The sequence below is a fragment of the Aegilops tauschii genome, chromosome 1 (genome assembly GCF_002575655.3).
Source record: "Aegilops tauschii subsp. strangulata cultivar AL8/78 chromosome 1, Aet v6.0, whole genome shotgun sequence".
NCBI lineage: Eukaryota > Viridiplantae > Streptophyta > Magnoliopsida > Poales > Poaceae > Aegilops > Aegilops tauschii.
Window position 1 is genome coordinate 68,211,783 of NC_053035.3, and position 27,494 is coordinate 68,239,276.

At 44.2% G+C, this 27,494-nt stretch overlaps 1 pseudogene; it reads left to right on the top strand.

Annotated features, from left to right (window-relative positions):
- The first annotated feature begins 21,970 nt into the window (after nucleotides 1-21,970).
- LOC141039291 (uncharacterized) lies at nucleotides 21,971-26,379 on the top strand (annotated as a pseudogene).
- Nucleotides 26,380-27,494: the final 1,115 nt, after the last annotated feature.

The following is a 27,494-nucleotide window of genomic DNA, read 5'->3' on the forward strand; positions in this document are numbered from 1 at the left end:
GCATTATGCACTGGACTACAAGGCAAGCTGCAGCCGCTTTCCCCCTCTATCTTCTTCCTCCGATTTGTTTCATGTGCGACATCTCTCCGTGATGACTTCCATTGTTTCTCTTCCACCAACTGCTCAAGTCGCCTTCCCCAATGCCATCTCCAATCTAGTAAATGTCTGCTCGCCATTGTCAGTCTCCTCTATTTTCCCCATATGCCTGAGGTTATTTGTTCTTTTTTCCAAGTACCACTCGTGGTGCAAAGGATCTAAACGTCATGTCAGCGGGGGGGATTAGTTTTTCGTGTTGCAAAGTTGATGATTTCTCATTGTTGCATATAACTCTTGCTGATCGTACGGGTGCACAAGCTCCCATATCTGAGTTCTATTTTTACATTGACTTATCATATGCATATTCTGTTAGTTTTCATACTTACTTAGAGGGCATAGGATTCTGTTGGATTGTATTTTTTAGAGTCAAAAATTACAACACCGTTGTTGTGGCAAGTTTGTTTCCATATTTGTTCATACTGTTGCTGCTCCTATAAACAAAAATTCCCTGCAGTGTGGCTCAAACGTGGCTGATGGCACCCTATTCTGGTACATACAACATTCCTGCCTAGTCCTCCTATTCGCTCATCCATTCAGCTATGTTTTTCCTTTTGTCTTTAGCTTCTAAAGATTAATTGATTGCACTCGCCATGTTTTTTTGCATATATGCATGGATCAGTTGATTGGCTCAGTTTACTTATTTTTCATATGGAAAGGAACGTCATTGGTTGTTCAGGTCGCTACGCATGTCACACTATCTATAGTACTTGAGTTAAATCACACTAAATGCCAATTTGTTTTGTTATCTTGGACAGAGTTGCACATCAAGATTTTCCCTACTTCCATCTTCCATGGATTCAGGGAACTGTTCGTGGATACTTGGAGCAGTGCAAGGGATTTCCATAATGTCCATATAATAATGCAAAGTTTATTGGTTTTCTGGGCATACTATTTTTTGAACATTTTGATTAGTAATCTAACATTTTATCATTTGGTTGCTACTGCAAATCTCAATTATGGATACATTATCACACTTTTTTGTGTGCAACTACTGATAAGTTATATGTTGCCCTTAAGTTTTGTCAAAAGTAAGGGATGCTAAATAGAAAAGTTACTCGCTATTCTTTTCCTGTTTTGCCTTTGCTCATAAACTATTTTGTTACGTTGCACATATCTATGTAGCAACTGATTAATAAAAGATGTTCCGCAGCAACGCGCGAGGCATCATCTAGATTCTTTAAAAATTTATCACCACCGTGCTCTAAAAAGTTTAAGTGATGCACATAGAGAATTGCCTAGCTCAAAGAATTTAAGTGAAGCACATAGGTGTGTCCATCAAGGATGATTGTGACAAAAAAAAAAGCAAAACAAGCAAAGACTCGTATAATACAAGATGCTCCAAGCAAAACTCGTCATATGTGACGAATAAAAATATAGCTCCACGTAAAATTACCGATAATCGTTAGAAGAAAGAGGGTAGGGTGCCTCCGGCATCCCCAAGCTTAGGCTCTTGCACCATTCCAATTTTGTTATTGCATTATACCTACTGTATTCTAACTTTACCATGGCTTATACTCCCCCCCCCCCCCCCCCCACACCCCACGATGTAATCCACAGATTCATCAAAATAAGCACACAATGCAACGAAAATAGAATCTGTCAAAAACAGAACAGTGTGTAGAGATCTGAATATTGCTCATACTTCTGTAGCTAGTTGAGAGGGCCGAATGATTTTTATACTAGTTCACCCGAAAAAATAGAGATCTATCTATCTATCTATCTATACCTATACTAATTACAGACTCCCAAGAAATTCCCATGTTAATTAGAATTTACAGACCGTTAATCTGGAATATGCATGTGAATAGCCATTCGCTAGCTTGGTTGATCAATTAGAGGACTCCATGCATGCCTACTTCGTGATGTTCTAGAATTAATCTTGAAAGAGATTAAGCTAATGATGTTTAAGATTATGCAGTTCTAGTGCCTGGAAGGACATATGGTATTTTCCAAGCCTATGTCCATGAAAAAACATTGATGGCGACGAGGCATACCGAAGTCTTGCATCCTGTATTGTCGAACAACACGATGGACGAGTCGAGCCATGAGCCTATGACACCCAACAAAGACAATGGCACGAGCAATATAATTATGATTTCATGAGAAGAAAAAAGCACAATGTGCGGGCGGCATGACCGTGGAATCCGGCCAGCCAGGAGTCGTGGCATGCGCCGCCATGGACCAGCAGTCCGTTTCGCCGCTACGGCGGCGACGAGCTCTGGCGCGAGCGGGTGCAGTTGCAAGGAGCAGTACAGCTGCCGCCTGGGCGCGCTGTCGACCGGGAGTTGGTCCGGCCGTCCGTGACGACGCCTTGATGCACAACCGCCGTGAACGTCCTGTATTCCTGTCAGCCGAGGCAACAATGTGTCGTGCTTCCACCATGGACAAGCCGTCCGACAGGATGCCGGCAACAAGCTGCTTCGGCGCTGCGTCGTGCCATTTTGCTGCCATCGTCGAGGCCTTTCGAGCCAGAATAAATTGACCACCGTTGTCAGCGCATCTTGACAGAATCATTCAAGCTGCTTGGGTAGTGCTTACCTACATGTACATGCCTTTCTGTGCAATGTGAGTTGCACCCTGTGCCAAAATCCTCTCTTCTCGCTGTCAACATCCGCCATTCTGATCCTTTTCTATTGCCTAATGTCGCTAAATCTGACTTCTCCTGCTTCTCCCGGCGGATATCTAACATTGCACTGCTACACAGCTACCTGCTGCGGAAGGTACTTCCTATTTACTTGGATGTACAAGTTGGCGGCCAGTACATCTAGCTAGACACAAGCAATACTTCATGGAAACAATACCAATCCAGTATTATTTTTTCGAGCATACCTGTTGATGTTGTTGGCACTCATATCAAGTATACCTGCTCTCCAATAGATGTATTGTTTTATCTCTATAGCTGATTATGAATGAAACAGGCGATGTATTTTTTCTTGAATACGCACGAGTGTGCGTATTATATTATAAAGAAGGGGGGCAGAGAGCCCAAATCCACCAATGATGTTACAAATTTAGTACATCACGAGCCAAGCTCCTACATTTGCGTGGAAACAAGACATATCCTTATGACTACTCGCCTAGCGCCCACCTCCATAGTTCCGCGGTAGTTCCGTGGTAACTTCAGTCGAGTCACCCTTAAGCAGAACGGCTCTGAACCAAGCCGTTCCCTTCTCCATGATCCTCATGATGAGCCTAGCTAATGAGGGAGAGGCGCCATCAAATACAATGGCGTTGCGATGCTTCTAGATTTCCCATAGGACAAGGAGATGGTGACGCGCATGTTCTTCGGCTTATCTGCGCACCAAACAGCCAGAGTGTCGTGCCATGCAGGTGTCCATGCAGGCTTGCCTATCGTGGTGCATATAGTTCTCCAGATTGTCCGAGCAAAGACGCAAGTTAGCACAATGTGATTCAAGGTTTCTTCTTCTTGGTCGCAGAAAGGGCAAGTATCATTGTGGGGCAGCCCTCGCCGAGCCAGCTGATCCGCTGTCCAACACCTATTCTTCATGGCAAGCCATAGGAAGAAGCGGCAGCGCAGCGGCGCTCTGGACTTCCACGTAAACTGCGCCGTAGCTGACACCTCTCTGCCAGCGAATTTCGCTGCATAGGCAGACCGGGCTGAGTACCTGCCACCGGGTTCCCAACACGAGGACACCACATGGCTCATGGCAATGTATTATATGCATGCCTCATGGCTATGTATTTCTATATCGACGGTGTTGCCATGCAACCAAATTGATGGCATGAGAAGGTAAAACATAGTATCAGTGAAGGTTTTACCGGAAACTTTGTTACATGAACATTGTCAACTAGCAGAAAATATACACATTTATGTATTAATAGGCCATTTTCCTTGGTGCATGTTGATAGTATGTTCTGTTGACATCCATGATGAAACACGGTGATACAAAAAATATGTAGATATACTTTTCTTTTAGATTGGGTTGTTACATTAGACAATTTGCCAAGATTGTTGTGTACAAGTGTGGTCACTTTATGTGCAATCAGTCGGTGTGCTAATTTGTTCATGAAATTCATATATTGGCATCAGATTATATAAGAGTATCAATTTGGCTCAAATTTACCAAATGAAGTTTAATAAGATTATGATTATTTTAAGCATTTGCCACAACACAAACTATTGAAGAATGATTTGGTTATACTAATATGAGAATATACAACAACACTGCAAATTCTGCTGCTTCTTTGCATATAGACTAGACAAAATTTACGATGACCGACAATTCCACAATATTAGTAATCAACAAGTTTCTTGCTATATTATATTCATGAATAAACATAGCGATACAGAAATCTATGGAGCAGCACTAATTTTTGAGCCTTTGTGGGTTACAATCATCAACAAAGATGACTTTGGTCACAACATCATTTAATGAGAAGATTGCAACTTTTGTAAACTTTAACAATATTGTACACAAGCATGGTATCTTGCATATTTTTAGTGCTAAATTATTCAATAATTTAATGTTAGCATCAGTTTATATGGTGCATATATTTTAGTATCAGATTGACTTGGTGTATTAATTTGTGAAAGAAAAGATGATAATTATCTACTGTTGTTTTTTAGAATAGAACCACAAGAGCTATTGCATGACGATGTTGATTCTACTAAGATGGAACAACCGTAGTAGTACTATAACCGAATGTGAAGCATCTAAGTTAATGTATTCTACAGATAAATGAAACATTTCCATCACATGGCTAGCACAAATAAGTATAAAGCCATCCCAGTTGGTTGCAAAATAAAATTAAATATATCATTGCATAACTTTGAGCATAGTTTGAAATAAAATGATTATTAGATAAAATTCAACTACAATTAATTTATGTGGGCCTAGCCATGCGAATGCACGGGTTAACGACTAGTTATATATAACAAATAATTAAAGTGGCTAAGCTAATGATTTTTTTCCTAATTTTGATTTTTTTCACTTGCAATGACAATTTACCGAAGACAACCGCGTGTAACTAGGGATCTTAACGGGTAACTTCCGCATGTCCCATTTTTTGCCACTTTTACTGGGACATTTCTCGAGTGGTGGGTTTCTTTCCTCCTCTAAAAAAAAATCCCTCTCGGGGGACAGCTGCAGGAACGGCGACGCCCCTCCTTCGACCTCTCCACATCATACCTCTCCCCTGGCGGCTGTTGGAAATATGAGCAAATTACTACGAGATTTAATCCGAATAAAAAGGAAATAAATCATGACAGCAATAGTAGAGATTAAACTAATCATGCGAACTAGCATAGTAGATGAATAGATCACATCTAGGGCACATACTAGAAGCATGAATTCTACCACGATCTCGAACAGGAAGGATAGAATCACATACGGTGCAGCGGGAGCAGCACCGCCGGCGTTGACGTTGTCGCCCATGTCGTCGAGGATGAGGTTGCCGAGGTCGGGGAAGAAGTCGTCGTTCGCTAAGTCGTCGCAGCCGGCAGTCGCGCGAGTGCGCTCCCCAAAAACCTGATCGCCCCTCTCCCGTACAGGATCACGAGAGGCGGGGTTCCGGAGGCCTGCTGTCCCTTCTCCCGGTGCACGCGGGAAGGAGGGATGGAGAAGACTTGCTTGGCGGCGCAATGATCTGGAATGGTGGTGAGAAACCATACGAAGTGGCAGCGGCTAGGGTAGACTTCTGCCTGACTATATAGTGCGGGCCGGGTAGGTCGTGGGACTAAACCCCACGTCCGAGTCGTCACGATCCAAAAGAATCGGAAACGGTTCAGTAATTAACGCGTCCGTTAATTATTAATTAATGACTCATTAATTTTTCCCGAACAGCAAAAATATAGACAACGTGCATAGCTCTGTCATCGGCTCGGCTCAATCCCGCAACCCGCGGCACGTCGTGACGAGGCGTGGCGTGGCGAGGCGAGGGAGGAGGTGGAGCCCGCGTGTAGGTCTCCTCTTCTCATGCTCATACAAGTGGTAGAAGAGCTCACCTTATAAAGAGGTGCAGCTCTCTCTCAACTTATGAGGTGGGACTAAACTTTAGCCTCACTCACTCCACTCACATGTGTGCATGAATGGGCCAAGAGAATTTCAGAATTTTAGTTGGGCTTTGGGCCAAAAGCCCACTAGCAAATTCCAACAATCCCCCACAAAGTCTCATTGGCACATTTCACCATTTGGTTCCAAAACATTGTTTATATACCGGTGCTTAGTGGATACTGTGAAGTTGAACTTCCACTTAGATTTTTATGCTACACTAGATCACAACTTGAATAGTGGACTATGCCTTGAACTACAAGTTTTCTGCGAGACTAGTTTCACACAAATTCTTGACCGATACTGGGCTGCCGCAAGGCTTCCCCGCGGGTGGAGCGTATACGTCATACTCCAGGGCCTTTCATGAATTTATTAGAGAACACCCAATTCTCACAGACTGCGACGTTAACAGTCGAATTCATATAGGTGTGTTCCTCAGGAGATGCTCTGCAGGACAACATCTCTGCTTACTCAAATAAGCCACTTGGAACACATTAAGATAAATATCAACCTGCCATGCAGATCAGGAGAGTATTGCATCTTCACGGAGTGGGATAATTAAAATAGGAATACTCTCCTTTCAGCTGACCAACAGCTTGTCTCCCACTTCTACTTAACGGGATCTCCGATCACATAGAGTGGGTTACCACTATGGACAACTCATGCGGTGGGTCTCAAGCCCATCTCCATCGATGCATTATCTATCACGTTACGTGATAGACCCTTTGTGAAGGGATCTTCCAAGTTTTTCGATGTTTGGATATAATCCAACGTAATAACTCCGGAGTTCCTCAATTTTCTGACAGATTTTAGTCTCCTCTTCACATGCCTTGAGGACTTCATATTGTCATTAGAACTGTTTATCTTGACGATCACAGTTTGATTATCACAGTTCATCAGGTTAGGGGTATTGGTTTTTCAACCATAGGTAAGTCCATCAAGAGCTCACAAAGCCACTCTGCTTCAACAGTGGCAGTGTCTAATGTTGTGAGTTATGCTTCCATAGTTGACCTCGTTAAGATGGTCTACTTGCAAGACTTCCAAGAAACAGCGCCACCACCAAGTGTAAAAACATAACCACTTGTGGCCTTAATCTCATCAGCATCAGATATCCAGTTTGAGTCACTATAACCCTCTAGTACCCTTGGATACCCGGTGTAGTGAATCCCATAGCTCGCAGTGCCTTTCAAGTAGCGCATAACTCTCTCAAGCGCATGCCAATGATCATTTTCCGGTTTCGACACAAACTGACTCAGCTTGCTCACAGCAAAAGAGATGTCAGGCCTCGTGGCACTCGCCAAATACATAAGTGATCCAATAATCTGAGAATACCTCAGTTGATCTCTAACAATCCGTCGATTCTTTCGAAGCAACACACTAGCATCATATGGAGTTGGAGAAGGCGTGCAGTCGCTATACCCAAAACGACTCAAGATCTTTTTCACATAGTGAGACTGAAGCAGTGTGATCCCACCATTCTCATCTCTCAACAGCTCTCAACAGCTTGATGTTTAAGATAACATGAGCTACTCCTAGATCCTTCATCTCAAAACAGCGAGATAAGAAATCCTTAACCTCATTGATCAAATCAAGTTTGGTTCCAAAGATCAGTATGTCATCGACATACAGACAAAGAATAGCTCCTTGGCCCCCACCATGGCGATAGTACACACACTTCTCACCATCGTTTACTACAAAGCCGGCAGCAGTTAATGTTCTTTCGAACTTCTCATGCCACTCCTTGGGAGCTTGTTTAAGGCCATATAAAGACTTTAATAACTTGCACACCTTTCCTTCCTGACCAGGTACTACAAAACCATCTGGTTGATCCATGTAAATTTCCTCCTTCAACTCTCCATTGAGGAAAGCCGTCTTAACGTCCATTTGGTGAACGAGAAGACCATGTGAGGCAGCCAGTGATAGTAGCACCCAAATTGTGGTCATTCTAGCCACGGGTGAGTAAGTATCAAAGAAGTCTTCACCTTCTTTCTGGGTATAACCCTTAGCCACAAGCCGTGCCTTGTACTTTTCAATCCTACCATCAGGTCTAAGCTTCTTCTTGAACACCCACTTACATCCAACAGGTTTGCACCCATAAGGACGGTCAGTGATCTCCCAGGTTCCGTTAGCTAATATGGAATCCATCTCGCTACAAACAGCTTCCTTCCAGTAGTCAGCATCAGGAGATGCATAGGCTTCTGAAATAGTCCTGGGTGTGTCATCCACAAGGTACACAATGAAATCATCACCAAAGGACTTTGCAGTCCTCTGTCTCTTACTCCTTACAGGAGTTTCATTGTCACCCTCAACAGGATTCTCAACGTGTTCCATCGCAATGGTGGGTTCAGGAATTACAGTGAGTTCCTCACTAGATGGAGTAGGTATCTCCTGATTTGATGAACTCGACATATCCTTCATAGGAAATATGTCCTCAAAGAAAGTTGCATCATTCGACTCCATAATTGTACCAACATGCATGTCGGATACCTTAGATTTTATTATCAAAATCTATAGCCAATGCTATGAAAAGCATAGCCCAGAAGAACACAATCCACGGTTTTCGGTCCAAGCTTGCGCTTCTTGGGAATTGGTATATTGACTTTCGCCAAACAACCCCAAGTACGTAGGTAAGAGAGTTTCAATCTTTTCCTTTTCCATTCCTCAAAAGGAGTCATGGTCTTATGCTTTGTGGGAACTCGGTTTAGGATATGACACGCAGTCATTAGCGCCTCCCCCCACCATTCCTTGGAAAGACCCGATGTGTCTAACAGGGTGTTAACCATATCAGTTAGAGTTCGGTTCTTTCTTTCGGCTACCCCATTTGACTGAGCTGAGTAGGGAGGCGTCCTCTCATGGATTATACCATGTTCCGCACAAAACAAATCAAATTCATTGGAAAAATACTCTCCACCACGATCGGACATAAGCCGTTTAATTTTTCGATCAAGTTGGTTCTCTGCCTCAGTTTTATAGTTTTTGAAGAAAGTTAAAGCCTCATCTTTTGATTTCAGAAGATACACATAACAATATCTAGTGGAGTCATCAATCAATGTCATGAAGTATCTCTTTCCACCTTTTGTCAACACGCCATTCATCTCACAAAGATCAGAATGTATAAGCTCTAGTGGCGCCAAGTCTCTTGCCTCAGCAGTCTTATGGGACTTGCGAGGTTGCTTAGCTTGCACACATACTTGGCACTTGGAGCCTTTGACAGTAGAGATTTTCGGAATTAAATTCATATTGGCTAGCCGCGTCATGCAACCAAAGTTAATATGACAAAGTGGTGAATGCCAAATATCAGACTCATTATTGTGGCAAACATTATTAATAACTTTAGTGCAAATATCTGACAAGGATAGGCGGAACAAGCCTCCGCACTCATAGCCTTTTCCAACAAATTGTCCACACTTAGAAATTACAACTTTATTGGATTCCAAAACCAACTTAAAACCATCTCGACATAAACGGGAACCGCTAACGAGATTTTTATTGATGGACGGCACATGATGAACGTTCTTCAGACGCACGGTCTTCCCCGAAGTAAACTTCAGATCGACCATACCAACACCTCGAACGATGGCATGTGACCCGTTCCCCATCAGCACGGGAGAAGTCCCTGTGACCTGGTAAGAAGAAAACATGGAGGCATCAGCACAAACATGTACATTGGCACCGGTGTCAATTAACCAATCAGGAGATTGAAATACTGAAAGGATGGTAGGAAGAATACCGTACCCAGAATCCTTCATATCAGTATCACCGATGACAACATTAGCAGACTTGCCGCTCTTCTCATGTTCGCGCTCCTCAAAGCGGTTAGGACACTTCGGAGCCCAGTGATTAGGATCACCGCAGACATGGCAAAGTCCCTTCCCCTTCTTATGAGAATTCTTCTTGAAGTTGGTAGAATGTGACGGCTTGTTCTTTGTATCAAACTTGCCTTTGCCCTGAGTTTTGTTCTTGTTATTTTTGAACTTGTTGGGCGGGAAGTTCTTCTTCTGTACCATGTGGGCACTAGAAGCTCCCTCAGCAACTCGAGCATGTGTGTCCTTTGCTCTCGCCTTCTCTTCAACATCAAGAGTACCAATGAGATCCGCAATGGAAAACTCCTGTCTCTTGTGTTTCAGGGAAGTAGCAAAATTGTTCCACGAAGGTGGAAGCTTGGCAATGATGCCTCCGGCAACAAATTTGTCCGGCATCACACACTTGAAGTACTCAAGTTCTTTTGCGAGCGACTGTATCTCATGAGCCTGCTGTACAACAGGGCACTCATCAGTCATCTTGTAGTCATAGAATTGCTCCATGACGTACAACTCGCTGCCGGCGTCCGAGGCACCAAACTTGGCCTCGAGCGCAGCCCACATGTCCTTGCCGTTGTCAAACGACATATACGAATCCACAATGGAGTCATCAAGAACACTCAGAAGAGCGCCTTTAAAGAGAGTATCGATCTTCTCAAAAGCTTCCAGCTATGCTGGATTAAGATCGCCCTCAGGCTTCCCTTTGGTGGCGTCATAGCAGCCCGTGGTCTGAAACCAGTAGACTGCTCTCGTGCGACACCTCTTATATTGCGCCCCCTTAAAGGCAGGCGGCTTCAGATGCGCAGCAAAACCACTCGGAGTAAATTGCCTATGATCAGGTTTTTGGATTGTTGGAAATATGAGCAAATTACTACGAGATTTAATCCGAATAAATAGGAAATAGATCATGACAGCAATAGTAGAGATTAAACTAATCATGCGAACTAGCATAGTAGATGAACAAATCACATCTAGGGCACATACTAGAAGCATGAATTCTACCACGATCTCGAACAGGAAGGATAGAATCACATACGGTGCAGCGGGAGCAGCACCGCTGGCGTTGACGTTGTCGCCCATGTCGTCGAGGATGAGGTTGCCGAGGTCGGGGAAGAAGTCGTCGTTCGCGAAGTCGTCGCTGCCAGCAGTCGCGTGAGTGCGCTCCCCAAAAACCTGATCGCCCCTCTCCCGTACAGGATCACGAGAGGCGGGGTTCCGGAGGCCTGCTGTCCCTTCTCCTGGTGCACGCCGGAAGGAGGGATGGAGAAGACTTGCTTGGCGGCGCAATGATCTGGAATGGTGGTGAGAAACCATACGAAGCGGCAGCGGGTAGACGTCTGCCTGACTATATAGTGCGGGCCGGGTAGGTCGTGGGAGTAAACCCCACGTCCGAGTCGTCACGATCCAAAAGAATCGAAAACGGTTCAATTTTTCCCGAACAGCAAAAATATAGACAACGTGCATAGCTCTGTCCTCAGCTCGGCTCGGCTCAATCCCGCAACCCGCGGCGCGACGCATCATGACGAGGCGAGGCGAGGCGAGGCGTGGCGTGGCGAGGCGAGCGAGGAGGAGGAGCGCGCGTGTAGGTCTCCTCTTCTAATGCTCATACAAGTGGTAGAAGAGCTCACCTTATAAAGAGGTGCAGCTCTCTCTCAACTTATGAGGTGGGACTAAACTTTAGCCTCACTCACTCCACTCACATGTGTGCATGAATGGGCCAAGAGAATTTTAGAATTTTAGTTGGGCTTTGGGGCAAAAGCCCACTAGCTCGCAAATTCCAACAGCGGCCATGAAAGACAGCAGTCCGTCGGTCCAAGACCCGGCCTACAACCGTAGGTGGGCAAATTTGCAGCCCCCTCGTGTTCCCCTTCGCCTTCCATTGCGCCTCCTAGGGCAACGCAGGCCAAGTCCGGGTCCTTCCTCTGCCTCGCTGCAGCCCCACCGCCGCCTCTCCCACGACCTCGCCACTCGAGCACGCCCGTTTGCCGCTGACTGCTCGCCTCCTCCACCAACACTACCACTACCACCTTCACCCCCCCTCGGCCACGGAGGTCTGCAACCACAAATTCTAGCCACAAGCTACTGCAGGATGATGGGGAATAGCTGCCGCTGATGGCGCGCGGCACACGATGGCGATGCAGGTTGAGTTTCCAGTGAGGCCACCCTATTTCTCCCCCCGTCCACCCCTCGTTAATACACTTCTTTTGTTCTTTCTCCATTATGTCATCCATCAAATTTGTCTATCCTATTTCTCCCTCCATTAGAATGTGCGAAAAAATAGATGGACGCGTCTAGTGGGCGGCCGGCTGCCCACTAGTGCGATCGAGCGGCCGGCCTAAAAAGTAAGCCATGTCTCCCCGCGGTACAGAAAAGGAAGGGACAGGCGGCCACCAACCCGAGCCGACGGAGCGGCCAATCCCGAACAGAAAAGGAAAGTGCTCCCCACGTGGCCAGCTATCCCCAGCGTCTCACCCCCTCCCACGACCGCTCGCCCCCACGCCCCATCCCCTCCCACGTGTTGGGGAACGCAGTATTTCAAAAAATTTACCTACGATCACGCAAGATCTATCTAGGAGAAGCATAGCAACGAGCGGGGAGATTGTGTCCATGTACCCTCGTAGACCGAAAGCGGAAGCGTTTAGTAACGCGGTTGATGTAGTCGAACGTCTTCACGATCCAACCGATCCAAGTACCGAACGTACGGCACCTCCGTGTTCAGCACACGTTCAGCACGATGACGTCCCTCGAGCTCTTGATCCAGTTGAGGACGAGGGAGAGTTCCATCAGCATGACGCCATGGCGACAGTGATGATGAAGTTACCGGCGCAGGGCTTCGCCTAAGCACTACGACGATATGACCGAGGTGTTAACTGTGGAGGGGGGCGCCGCACACGGCTAGGAACAATTGATGTGTGTCCTAGGGGTGCCCTCCCCACGTATATAAACGAGGGAGAGGGAGGGAGGCAGCCTAGGGCACGCCCAAGTAGGAGGAATCCAACTTGGGCCCCTTGTCCAATTCGCCCTCCCCCCCAACCACATTTGGACAAGGGGGGAAGGAAGGAGGGAGGGGAAGGAAGTAGGAGTCCTACTTCATACTTTCATTTTCCTCCTCTCCTTTCCCTTTCTCCCCATGTGGCTGGCCCTACAGGGGGCGCACCAGCCCCTTGTGGGCTGGTGTGTTCCCTTACTTGGCCCATTAAGCCCATATCTTTGTCGGGGGTTGCCCGGAACCCCTTCCGGTGACCCGGTATCACCCGGAACACTTCCGGTGTCCAAATACCATTGTCCTATATATGAATCGTTACATCTCGACCATTTCAAGACTCCTCATCATGTCCGTGATCTCATCCAGGACTCCGAACAAACTTCGGTCATCAAATCACATAACTCATAATACAAATCATCATCGAACGTTAAGCGTGCGGACCCTACGGGTTCGAGAACTATGTAGACATGACCGAGACACATCTCCGGTCAATAACCAATAGCGGAACCTGGATGCTCATATTGGCTCCTACATATTCTACGAAGATCTTTATCGGTCAAACCGCATGACAACATACGTTGTTGCCTTTGTCATCAAAATGTTACTTCCCCGAGATTCGATCGTCGGTATCATCATACCTAGTTCAATCTCGTTACCGGCAAGTCTCTTTACTCGTTCCGTAATGCATCATCCCGTGACTAACTCATTAGTCACATTGCTTGCAAGGCTTATAGTGATGCGCATTACCGAGAGGGCCCAGAGATACCTCTCCGATACACGGAGTGACAAATCCTAATCTCGATCTATGCCAACCCAACAAACACCTTCGGAGAAATCTGTAGAGCATCTTTATAATCACCCAGTTACATTGTGACATTTGATAGCACACAATGTGTTCCTCCAGTATTCGGGAGTTGCATAATCTCATAGTCATAGGAACATGTATAAGTCATGATGAAAGCAATAGCAATAAAACTAAACGATCATTATGCTAAGCTAGCGGATGGGTCTTTTCCATCACATCATTCTCTAATGATGTGATCCCGTTCATCAAATGACAACACATGTCTATGGTCAGCAAACATAACCATCTTTGATTAACGAGCTAGTTAAGTAGAGGCATTACTAGGGACACTCTGTTTTGTCTATGTATTCACACATGTACTAAGTTTCCGGTTAATACAATTCTAGCATGAATAATAAACATTTATCATGATATAAGGAAATATAAATAACAACTTTATTATTGCCTCTAGGGCATATTTCCTTCAGTCTCCCACTTGCACTAGAGTCAATAATCTAGTTCACATCGCCATGTGATCTAACACCAATAGTTCACATTACCATGTGATTAGTTCACATCGCCACGTGACTAATACCCAAAGAGTTTTACTAGAGTCAATAATCTAGTTCACAACGCTATGTGATTAACACCCAAAGAGTACTATGGTGTGATCATGTTTTGCTTGTGAGAGAAGCTTAGTCAATGGGTCTGTCACATTCAGAGCCGTATGTATTTTGCAAATTTTTGATGTCTACAATGCTCTGCATGGAGCTACTCTAGCTAATTGCTCCCACTTTCAATATGTATCCAGATTGAGACTCAGAGTCATCGGATCGGTGTAAAAGCTTGCATCGGCGTAACTCTTTACGATGAACTCTTTATCACCTCCATAACCGAGAAATATCTCCTTAGTATTCTAAGGATAATTTTGACCGCTGTCAAGTGATCCACTCCTAGATCAATATCGTACCCCCTTGCCAAACTCATGGCAAGGTACACTACAGGTTTGGTACACAGCATAACATACTTTATAGAACCTATGGCTGAGGCATAGGGAATGACTTTCATTCTGTTTCTATTTTCTGTCGTGGTCGTGTTTTGAGTCTTATTCAACTTTACACCTTGCAATACAGGCAAGAACTCCTTCTTTGACTGTTCCATTTTGAACTACTTCAAAAATCTTGTCAAGGTACTCATTGAAAAATCTTATCAAGTGCCTTCATCTATCTCTATAGATCTTGATGCCCAATATGTAAGCAGCTTCACCGAGGTCTTTCTTTGAAAACTCCTTTCAAACCCTCCTTTATGCTTTCCAGAAAATTCTACATCATTTCCGATCAACAATATGTCATTCACATATACTTATCATAAAGGTTGTAGTGCTCCCACTCACTTTCTTGTAAATACAGGCTTCACCGCAAGTCTGTATAAAACTATATGCTTTGATCAACTTATCAAAGCGTATATTCCAACTCCGAGATGCTTGCACCTGTACATAGATGGATCGCTGGAGCTTGCACATTTTGTTAACAGCTTTAGGATTGACAAAACCTTCTGGTTGTATCATATACAACTCTTCTCTAATAAATCCATTAAGGAATGCAGTTTTGATATCCATTTGTCAGATTTCATAAAATGTGGCAACTGCTAACATGATTCAGACAGACTTTAAGCATCGATACGAGTGAGAAAATCTCATCGTAGTCAACATCTTGAATTTGTCAAAAACCCTTTTTGACATGTCGAGCTTTGTAGATAGTAACACTACTATCAGCGTCCGTCTTCCTCTCGAAGATCCATTTATTCTCAATGGCTTGCCGATCATCGGGCAAGTCCACCAAAGTCCACACTTTGTTCTCATACATGGATTCTATCTCAGATTTCATGGCCTCAAGCCATCTGTCGGAATCTGGGCTCATCATCGCTTCCTCATAGTTCGTAGGTTCATCATGGTCTAGCAACATGACTTCCAGAATAGGATTACCATACCACTGTGGTGCGGATCGTACTCTGGTTCACCTACGAGGTTTGGTAGTAACTTGATCTGAAGTTTCATGATCATCATCATTAACTTCCTCACTAATTGGTGTAGGCATCACTGGAACTGATTTCAGTGATGAGCTACTTTCCAATTCGAGAGAAGGTACAATTACCTCATCAAGTTCTACTTTCCTCCCACTCACTTCTTTCGAGAGAAACTCCTTCTCTAGAAAGGATCCACTCTTAGCAACAAAGATCTTGCCTTCGGATCTGTGATAGAAGGTGTACCCAACAGTTTCTTTTGGGTATCCTATGAAGACACACTTCTCCGATTTGGTTTTGAGCTTATCAGGCTGAGACTTTTTCACATAATAAGCATCGCAACCCCAAACTTTAAGAAACGACAGCTTAGGTTTCTTGCTAAACCACAGTTCATACGGTGTCGTCTCAACGGATTTTTAGACGGTGCCCTATTTAACGTGAATGCAGCTGTCTCTAATGCATAACCCCAAAATGATAGTGGTAAATCGGTAAGAGACATCATAGATCACACCATATCTAATAAAGTATGGTTACGACATTCGGACACACCATTACGCTGTGGTGTTCCAGGTTTCATGAGTTGCGAAACTATTCCACATTGTTTCAAATGAAGGCCAAACTCGTAACTCAAATATTCACCTCCGCGGTCAGATCGTAGAAACTTTATTTTCTTGTTACGATGATTCTGAACTTCACTCTAGAATTCTTTGAACTTTTCAAATGTTTCAGACTTGTGTTTCATTAAGTAGATATACCCATATCTGCTCAAATCATCGGTGAAGGTCAGAAAATAATAATACCCGCCGCGAGCCTCAACACTCATCGGACCGCATACATCAGTATGTATTATTTCCAATAAGTCAGTGGCTCGCTCCGTTATTCCGGATAACTGAGTCTTAGTCATCTTGCCCATGAGGCATGGTTCACAAGCATCAAGTGATTCCAAAAGCCCACCAGCATGGATTTTCTTCATGCGCTTTACACCAATATGACCTAAACGGCAGTGCCACAAATAAGTTGAACTATCATTATTAACATTGCATCTTTTGGCTTCAATATTATGAATATGTGTATCACTACAAATGATATTCAATAAACCATTCACCTTGGGTGTATAACCACAGAAGGTTTTATTCATGTAAACAGAATAACAATTATTCTTTGACTTAAATGAATAATCGTATTGCAATAAACATGATCCAATCATATTATGCTCAACGCAAACACCAAATAACATTTATTTTATGTTCAACACTAATCCCGAAGGTAAAGGGAGTGTGCGATGGTGATCTTATCAACCTTGGAATCACTTCCAACACACATCCCTCAACTAGTCTCTATTCATTTATAATTCCTATTTCAAGTTACTAATCATAGCAACTGAACCAGTATCAAATACCCAGGGGCTACTATGAATACTAGTAAAGTACACATCAATAACATGTATATCATATATACTTTTATTCACTTTGCCATCCTTCATATCCGCCAAGTATTTGGGGCAGTTCCGCTTCCAGTGACCATTTCCTTTGCAGTAGAGGCACTCGGTTTCAGGCTTGGGTCTAGCTTTGGGCTTCTTCATGGGAGTGGCAACTTGCTTGTCATTCTTCTTGAAGTTCCCTTTCTTGCCCTTTTACTTGAAACTAGTGGTCTTGTCAACCATCAACACTTGATGCTTTTCTTGATTTCTACCTTCGCCGATTTCAGCATCGTGAAGAGCTCGGGGAATCATTTTCGTCATCCCTTGCATATTATAGTTCATCACGAAGTTCCAGTAACTTGCTGATAGTGACTAGAGAACTCCGTCAATCACTATCTTATCTGGAAGATTAACTCGCACTTGATTCAAGCGATTGTAGTACTCAGACATTCTGAGCACATGCTCACTGGTTGAGCTATTCTCCTCCATTTTGTAGGCAAAAATACTTGCCAGAGGTCTCATACCTCTCGACTCGGGCATGAGTTTGAAATACCAGTTTCAACTCTTGGAACATCTCATATGCTCCATGGTGTTTCAAAACATTTTTGAAGTCCCGGTTCTAAGCCGTAAAGCATGGTGCACTAAACTAACAAGTAGTCATCATGCCGAGCTTGTCAAACGTTCATAACATCTACATTTGCTCCTGCAATAGTTCTATCACCTAGCGGTCCATCAAGGACATAATTCTTCCGTGCAGCAATGAGGATAATCCTTAGATCACGGACCTAGTCCGCATCATTGCTACTATCCACTTTCAACTTAGTTTTCTCTAGGAACATATCATAAATAAAACGAGGAAGCTATACGCGAGCAATTGATCTACAACATAGATATGCAAATACTATCAGGACTAAGTTCATGATAAATTTAAGTTCAATTAATCATATTACTTAAGAACTCCCACTTAGATAGACATCCCTCTAGTCATCTAAATGATCACGTGATCCATATCAACTAAACCATGTCCAATCATCACGTGAGATGGAGTAGCTTTCAATGGTGAACATCACTATGTTGATCATATCTACTATATGATTCACGTTCGACCTTTCGGTCTCAGTGTTCCGAGGCCATATCTGCATATGCTAGGCTCGTCAAGTTTAACCCAAGTATTCTACATGTGCAAAACTGGCTTGCACCCGTTGTATGTGAACGTAGAGCTTATCACACCCGATCATCATGTGGTGTCTCAGCACGAAGAACTGTCGTTGTGCATACTCAGGGAGAACACTTATACCTTGAAATTTTAGTAAGGGATCATCTCATAATGCTACCGTCGTACTAAGCAAAATAAGATGCATAAAAGATAAATATCACATGCAATCAAAATATGTGACATGATATGGCCATCATCATCTTGTGCCTTTGATCTCCATCTCCAAAGTACCGTCATGATCTCCATCGTCACCGGCATGACACCATGATCTCCATCATCTTGATCTTTATCAACGTGTTGTCACATGGTCGTCTCGCCAACTATTGCTTTCGCAACTATTGCTATCACATAGCGATAAAGTAAAGCAATTATATGGCGCTTGCATCTTATGCAATAAAGAGAAAACCATAAGGCTCCTTCCAGTTGCCGATAATTTTAACAAAACATGATCATCTCATACAACAATTTATATCTCATCACGTCTTGAACATATCACATCACAACATGCCCTGCAAAAACAAGTTAGACGTCCTCTACTTTGTTGCTGCAAGTTTTACGTGGCTGCTACGGGCTTCTAGCAAGAACCGTTCTTACCTACGCATCAAAACCACAACGATTTTTCATCAAGTGTGATGTTTTAACCTTCAACAAGGACCGGGCGTAGTCAAACTCGATTCAACTAAAGTTGGAGAAACAGACACCCGCCAGCCACCTGTGTGCACAGCACGTCGGTAGAACCAGTCTCATGAACGTGGTCATGTAATGTCGGTCCGGGCCACTTCATCCAACAATACCGCCGAATCAAAGTAAGACGTTGCTAGTAAGCAGTATAACTATTATCGCCCACAAATCTTTGTGTCCTACTCGTGCATATAACATCTACGCATAGACCTGGCTCGGATGCCACTGTAGGGGAACGTAGTATTTCAAAAAAATTACCTACGATCACGCAAGATCTATGTAGGAGAAGCATAGCAACGAGAAGGGAGAGTGTGTCCACGTACCCTCGTAGACCGAAAGCGGAAGCGTTTAGTAACGCGGTTGATGTAGTCGAACGCCTTCACAATCCAACCGATCCAAGTACCGAACATACGGCACCTCCGTGTTCAGCACACGTTCAGCATGATGATGTCCCTCGAGCTCTTGATCCAGTTGAGGACGAGGGAGAGTTCCATTAGCACGACGGCGTGGCGACGGTGATGATGAAGTTACCGGCGCAGGGCTTCGCCTAAGCACTACAACGATATGACCGAGGTGTTAACTGTGGAGGGGGGCGCCGCACACGGCTAGCAACAATTGATGTGTGTTCTAGGGGTGCCCTCCCCACGTATATAAAGAGGGAGAGGGAGGGAGGCAGCCTAGGGCGTGCCCAAGTAGGAGGAATCCTACTTGGGCCCCTAGTCCAATTCGGCCCCCCTACCATATTTGGACAAGGGGGAAAGGAAAGAGGAGGGAGGGGAAGGAACTAGGAGTCCTACTTCATACTTTCCTTTTCCTCCTCTCCTTTCCCTTTCTCCCCACGTGGCTGGCCCTATAGGGGGTGCACCAGCCCATTGTGGGCTGGTGTGTTCCCTTACTTGGCCCATTAAGCCCATATCTTTGCCGGGGCTTGCCCAGAACCCCTTTCGGTGACCCGGTATTACCCAGAACACTTCCGGTGTCCAAATACCATCGTCCTATATATGAATCTTTACCTCTCAATCATTTCGATACTCCTCGTCATGTCCGTGATCTCAATCGGGACTCCGAACAAACTTCGGTCATCAAATCACATAACTCATAATACAAATCATAATCGAACGTTAAGCGTGCGGACCCTACGGGTTCAAGAACTATGTAGACATGACCGAGACACATCTCCGGTCAATAACCAATAGTGGAACCTAGATGCTCATATTGGCTCCTACATATTCTATGAAGATCTTTATAGGTCAAACCGCATAACAACATATGATGTTCCCTTTGTCATCGGTATGTTACTTGCCCGAGATTCGATCGTCGGTGTCATCATACCTAGTTCAATCTCGTTACCGACAAGTCTCTTTACTCGTTCCATAATGCATCGTCCCGTGACTAACTCATTAGTCACATTGCTTGCAAGGCTTATAGTGATGTGCATTATCGAGAGGGCCCAGAGATACCTCTCCGATACACGGAGTGACAAACCCTAATCTCGATCTATGCCAACCCAACAAACACCTTTGGAGACATCTCTAGAGCATCTGTATAATTACCCAGTTACGTTGTGACGTTTGATAGCACACAAGGTGTTCCTCCGGTATTCGGGAGTTGCATAATCTCATAGTCAGAGGAACATGTATAAGTCATGATGAAAGCAATAGCAATAAAACTAAATCGTCATTATGCTAAGCTAACGGATGGGTCTTGTCCATCACATCATTCTCTAATTATGTGATCCCGTTCATCAAATGACAACACATGTCTATGGTCAGGAAACATAACCATCTTTGATTAACGAGCTAGTCAAGTAGAGGCATACTAGGGACACTCTGTTTTGTCTATGTATTCACACATGTACTAAGTTTCCGGTTAATACAATTCTAGCATGAATAATAAACATTTATCATGATATAAGGAAATATAAATAACAACTTTATTATTGCCTCTAGGGCATATTTCATTCACCACGTTGCCTTCTTCTTCTCCATGAAAGAAGGGGATCCAAGGCCCTTCTTCCTCCTCCTGTACAGCCGCCATTGCAGCCCAAAAGTAGAAGAAACTGCTGCAAGAAATTGATCTAAGGGCAGGGTGATCATAGCCATCCAGGCAGCAACTTGAGGCAAGTAATTCCCCTCTGCCCCTCTTCAGTTCCCCCCTTCTTGTACTGCATCTGTAAACCCCCTTCTCCATGGATCTATCAGCAAATCCATGGAGAAGCTGCTTCAAGAAATGAGTGGATCTGCATCACCCCATTGTCAACATCACACCACCCCCCATGAGTGTCATGTCTGAAAACTGAAAACCAACCATGGACACAAGCCTACTATTTTCTTGTTTGTGCAACTAAACACAAGTCATTAAGTTTAGTTGCATAGCTTTCTATTTGCACACTAAACATGGTTTGAGATCAAGTTTAACAAAACTGAACATGTTTTCTAACATGCATGCCAGCCAAGTTTCCCCCCTGGATGTGTTCAGCAAGCCGACTAAGACATATTTTTTGGCCAACTAGAACATGATTCTATCCAACTAAACATGCAATGTGGCCAAAAGTAAGCATGCATTCTACCAAGTTGAAGTTATTGTTTGCAAACGAACACATTGACTGTCCAAAGAATATGTGCAACTAAAAATGCATATATGTGCAACTGAACATACATCCCAGCCAACTGAATCATGTATTCTGGCAACTCAACATGCATGCTAGGCAAATTGAAACATGCATTGTACCCCACATGAACTGGATGTTTTTTGAGTGAACACTTTAGAAAACATGAAGTATATGTGCAATAAAAACATGTATCCTGGCCAACTAAATATGCATGCTGGCCAACTGAATATGCATACTGGCCAATTGAAACATCTATTCTAGCCAGCTGAACACATTGGCTGTCCAACTGAACATGCATCCTAGCCAACTGAAAAAATGCATCCTGGCCAACTGACACATCTATTCTAGCCAAAACCAAAAATCTATAGTACGACAGCAAAAACACAAGAACTTTTGCCCATACCTAATGAAAATGCAAAACATATTAAAATAGTCATGCATATATTCTTGTCCCACACATATATTCTGGTCCCACGCCTATTGTAAATCTATAGTGTAAAAATATGTTCAATATACTAGAAGTAAAAACAGAAACAGCGATGAAAAACGTATATCTATAATATGTCATCCAATTCTTCTTTCTTCTTTCACCTAGATTTTCCATCTCAATTGTAGCATCAAATTATGTGCAGAAAAATCTGAATCAGCTCCTTACCAATAGAAAGCCTGCGGATCAGTGCAACAAATAGAGGAAAAAGGCAGAAAAACTCTGTAGTAAAAAAAGTAATGTTCTTGCCACCTATTTTACTGCAAATTGTGCAACTAACATAACAACTCTGTGCAAACAAAAAATGCATACCTTCTATAAAAAAGATTTTGTAGACATGTAGCTTTTGCAACTAAGATTGTCATAATGGTGTGCAACTACCTATTTACTAAGTTTTTAGGTTGTTTGAAACACTCTTTCATGATTAAAACTGATGACATCACTTCCTTCCTTTTATATGTGCAGGGGGTGCGAGGCAGCAGCAAAAAAAGGAAAAAGAAAATGCTTGATCTCAATGAGTTGCCTCCTGATCTCAATGAGCTTCCTCATGATATGGATCAGCAGCAACCCAGCATACCACAAGGAAATTGGACAGAAAATGGGTGCTCTCTTTACTACACGAGACAACCCATGGGCCTAACGCTATGGGCCATGACAATGTGGCAGGGCAGTCATCAACCCGTGGTGCCCCTATAGTCGTGTCTTTACAGTCAGAGAGACATAATCTTGATGACACGGGCACCGCGACAAATGTTCCTGGTCCAACGCGGACTGAACTCGGAGCTGGTGATGTTGACGGTGCTGTGCCAGGAGAAGAAGGAGAAGATGAGGCTGGTTCTCAACCCATGGAACCCTATGTTGGCATGAGGTTTGACAACCTACAAATTGCTAAGGATCACTACAACTGCTACGCCCTACGGATGGGTTTCTCTGTCAAGATGAACACCTCTAGGCGGATAGATCGCACCAATGTATTAGTAAAACAGCAGTTTTGCTGCAACAAGTACAAGAAGCCCAAAGCTGATGATGGAGGAGCTGAGGCTCCTCCTATCCTGGACCCTATACCAGATCCAAAACCTGTTGACACTGATGAGTAAATGGAAGATGAACCTCCAATCTTTGCTGAAGAGGAGGCTGGTCCTAGTAAGAAAAAGAAGAAACAGAAACGCAAGACAATAAAGCAGACTCAATGCAAGGCAAAAATGTTGGTGAAGCTAATGGATGGGCGATGGGAGGTGACGCACTTTGTTCGTGACCACAATCATCTGCTGGTGAATAGTACTTCGTTGTCCAAATACTTGAGATCCCACCAAGGCATCTCTCCTGATGAAAAGGAGTTTTTGCGCATCTTGTATAACTGCAACTTGACTACAAGTGTGTTTCTATATCCCTTACAAAATTAAGTTTCCCTCTAGGCAGTCCAGTGTGCAACTGCTATGGTACTGGTGTGCAACTAAAATTTCTTAAGTGTGCAACTAGTGTCCAAGTTCCCATATTGTTTCTATATCACTTTGCTGCTTTGTTGTGCAACTAGATTACCTTCACTGTGCAACTACATAATGTCATGTGTGCAAAGTGCAAGTGTTTTTAAAGGTGCAGCTGCTTGTCCATTTCCTGCAACTATCCTCTGTGCCAACACATGTCATATTACTATGCAGCTGGATGTGTGCATTCGTGCGACTAAAAAAAGATATATTGTTTATTTTTGTATTATGCAGGACGTATGATGCATGTAATGGCAGAGTTCTATGGATCTGAGATGATGGTGCCGTTTGGACCAAAGGCAATAACAAATCTGTGTACAAGTTTCCGTAGAGATGACACAAAGGAGGGTGACATGATTGAGACAATTGCGCGCTTCAAGGATATAGAAAAAACGATCCAGACTTCTTCTATAAGGTAAAATATGATGAAGAGGACAGAGTTGTCAACATATTTTGGGTGGATGGCTTAGCTCGAAAAGCTTATGCGGAGGCGTACCATGATTGCATATCGTTTGACACCACCTACATGACCAACATGTACAATATGCCATTCGCGCCCTTCATCGGAATAAACTGACATGGCCAATCTTTCATGTTGGGTTGCGCGTTTGTGAGGCAGGAGTTGGCATCGAGCTTTGATTGGGTCTTTCGAGCATTCATAGAGGCTATGGATGGCAAACCTCCTGACAACTTCATAAGCGATCAGGATGGTGCAATGAGGCAGTCAATAGAGAGCATCTTTCCAACCATCGTGCATCGCTGTTGTCGATGGCACATCATGAAAAAGGCTCAAGAAAAAGTTGGTTGGCTGTTGTGCCGAAATCTAGGGCTCTCTGATGATTTCAACTACTGTGTCGACTTCAGCTTCACTATAGATGAGTTTGAGCATAATTGGGTTGGGTTAATGATGAAGTACAAGGCTATGATACACACACACTTTGAGAAGTTGTGCGAATACAGGTCAACTTGGGTGCCGTGCTACTTCAAACATAGGTTCTTCCCCTTCCTGCAGTCTACACAGCGTAGTGAGGGGTTCAACGCCGTCCTAAAAAGATATGTGAACCCACACAACTCAATGCTGAACTTTGTCAAGCAATATGAAAAAAATCAGAACCACATCCTTGCCAAGGAAGGCTGCAATGATTACAGGATAGAACACCTTGAGATTGAGCTATGGTCCAACTTCCCAATAGAGAGGCAAGCTTACGAAACCTACGCTAGGGACCTTTACTGCAAGTTCAGAGAAGAGTTTGAGCTGACTGGACGTTATAATGCGTTCCAAGTTGGTGCTGATATTTTTGAGCTCAGACCGAACCAGGAATTTGTTGCCAAATATGGTTCTCGAAACTACTTGGTGCGGGCAAGGGTGGGGGAGGGTTCCTATTTGTGTGAGTGCTGCAAAATGAACAAGGACGGCATGCTCTGTTACCACATCCTCAAGGTGTTCACCCATCTTGGAGTTAATGTCATACCGGAAAGGTACATGCTAAGACGGTGGACACCTACTGCTGTCCCTAGTGCGCCAGGGACTGGGTATGAGCAACCGGATGAAATGCCTCCTCAATCGAAGAAGCAGATACGGGAGAGAAACATGATATAAGATTTTCGGAAACTAGCCAAGTTTGCGAGTGGCTCTGATGCAACACATGCCATTGTATACAAGCATATGCGCGGAGCACATACCGAGATCGGCCACCTGAACAAGTCCAAGAAAAAGAAAAAACCGGCTGCTGCTACGGGGCCATCAGATGATGGCAACCCTCGAGGACCTCCTCCACCTCCAGGCCCTACACAGCATGCTCCGCCACCTCCTCCCCCGCCTGGCCCAACAAGCAGTGCCCCGCGTGCTCGTCCCAATGGCCCTACGGGCAGTACTCATGGGGCTCATCATCCAGGTAATTACTGCCCCAACTCCCCATCTAACTAGGTGTGTAACCTCAGTTGCACACATCATGGTGCCCAGTTACACAGAACAGGCTACCCAGTTGTGCGCGCTATGATAGTTCGAGCATCAAGATAATAAACAACGAGCTTCTTTTTCCTGTTCTGGCTATAGGTGATGGCAACCCTCGAGGACCTCCTGCACCTCCAGGCCCTACACGGCATGCTGCTCCACCTCCTCCCCGCCGGGCCCAACAAGCAGTGCCCCGCGTGCTCCTCCCAATGGCCCTACAGGGAGTACTCAGGGGGCTCATCATCCAGGTAATTACCTGCCCCAACTCCCCATCTAACTAGGTGTGTAACTTCAGTTGCACAGATCATGGTGCCCAGTTGCACAGAACAAGCTACCCAGTTGCGCACGCTATGTTAGTTTGAGCATCAAGATAAACAACTAACTTGTTTTTCGTGTTCTGGCTATAGGTGATTACCATCCAAGTGCCATGATGGGCCGTGCTACTATAGGTTTTCTTTTCAACTTAACTTGCACACAGCACCAGTTAGTTGCACAACATGAGCTGTGTGGTTGCAGACAACATCAGTCCTGGTTGCACAAAAAAAATACTAAACTTTTTGTATGATTATTCCATAGGTGATCGAACACAACCTCGTGATGTTCCAGCACCCACGCACACTGCTCCTACTGCCTCGTCGGAGGCTGCATCCCCTGCACAAGCCTCTGATGATTTTGTGCCCAGGTATCATCCAAGGTCTACTACAAAGGGTAGGGCGAGTCGACGGTACAAATCGGCGCTGGAGCTACACCCAAAGAAGAAAAACAAATGCAGCCAGTGCCAATCTACGGACCGCACTGCTGGTGTGTGTCCACTCAGGCTGCTGTGATTCTCTTGCATCATTTGTATGGAAAAGGGGAAAAAGGAAAAGAATGATGGTTTTTGAGCAATGTTGGGACCAAGTGGACACATTCAGCATCTATGCTTTCTCTTCTCTAAGTTGTTTTCCTTGAATTAGTTCATGCACTGTGTATAATGGTTGCTATTTGTGCCTTTGTTGGCAAATGCTTTAATATTTAGTTGTTGAACAATTGTATGCCCAGTGCTCCTAATGTGTCACCAAAAGTGATGACATTGAGTTGCAACGGAATTACTACTAGTGTGCAACTACAAATCTATCGAAAAATTGTGCAAACCAGCAAGGCATTGAAAAAGGGTAGAGAATAAAAAGAGTACTGACCTAGTCCTTGTCGTATCTCAGCAACTTCCTCCATGGGGCAGAGTTGTGCACGCTGGTGAACCAATCATATGCCAGCTTCTTCCTGATGTTGAGTACTTCCTTGGGACCATAGTTGGGTAGTTGGCTACCGTTCCACTCAATGGCATTAAGCAGTGCGAACAGCCCACACTCATTGCTGTGGTGGGGAAAAGGAAAATTTGTCACGGAAATTTTAAACCAATAAGATGATGTACTCTGTGGCACTGTGCAACTACTTATGTGCCACTGTGCAACTAATTATCTGCCACTATGCAACTACTGATGTTCCACTGTGCAACTGGCTAGATAATCCATGAGAAAGTCATAAAATGAAAAAAAACAGATTCCAAACAGATTGTACATCTATAAAACAAGATAATCATTTAAACAAGAGAGAAAACAACACATCTAGAAAATTTTAAAAACTATAGAATGATGGTAAAAATTGAGAAGAATGTCATGCTTCTTGTCTTACTTGCCGTGTTGCTTCGGTACGTCAATGTCAATAATCCGGAAGTGCTCGATGCTAAACTTTGGGTAATGCTTCCTCCATAGATGGCGTACTGCCCCCGCGATGGTAGATGCGGTGTTCATCAACTTAATGTTGTCCAGCTTCCTTCTTGAATCAAGAACTTCGAAACGTCTGTCCCTCAAGTTGACGTTGAAGACCCAATAATGCCTGCCTCCATCCTTATCATTTATATCATTGCACTCAAGCACTGGCAGCATGACCTGCACACGTGAAC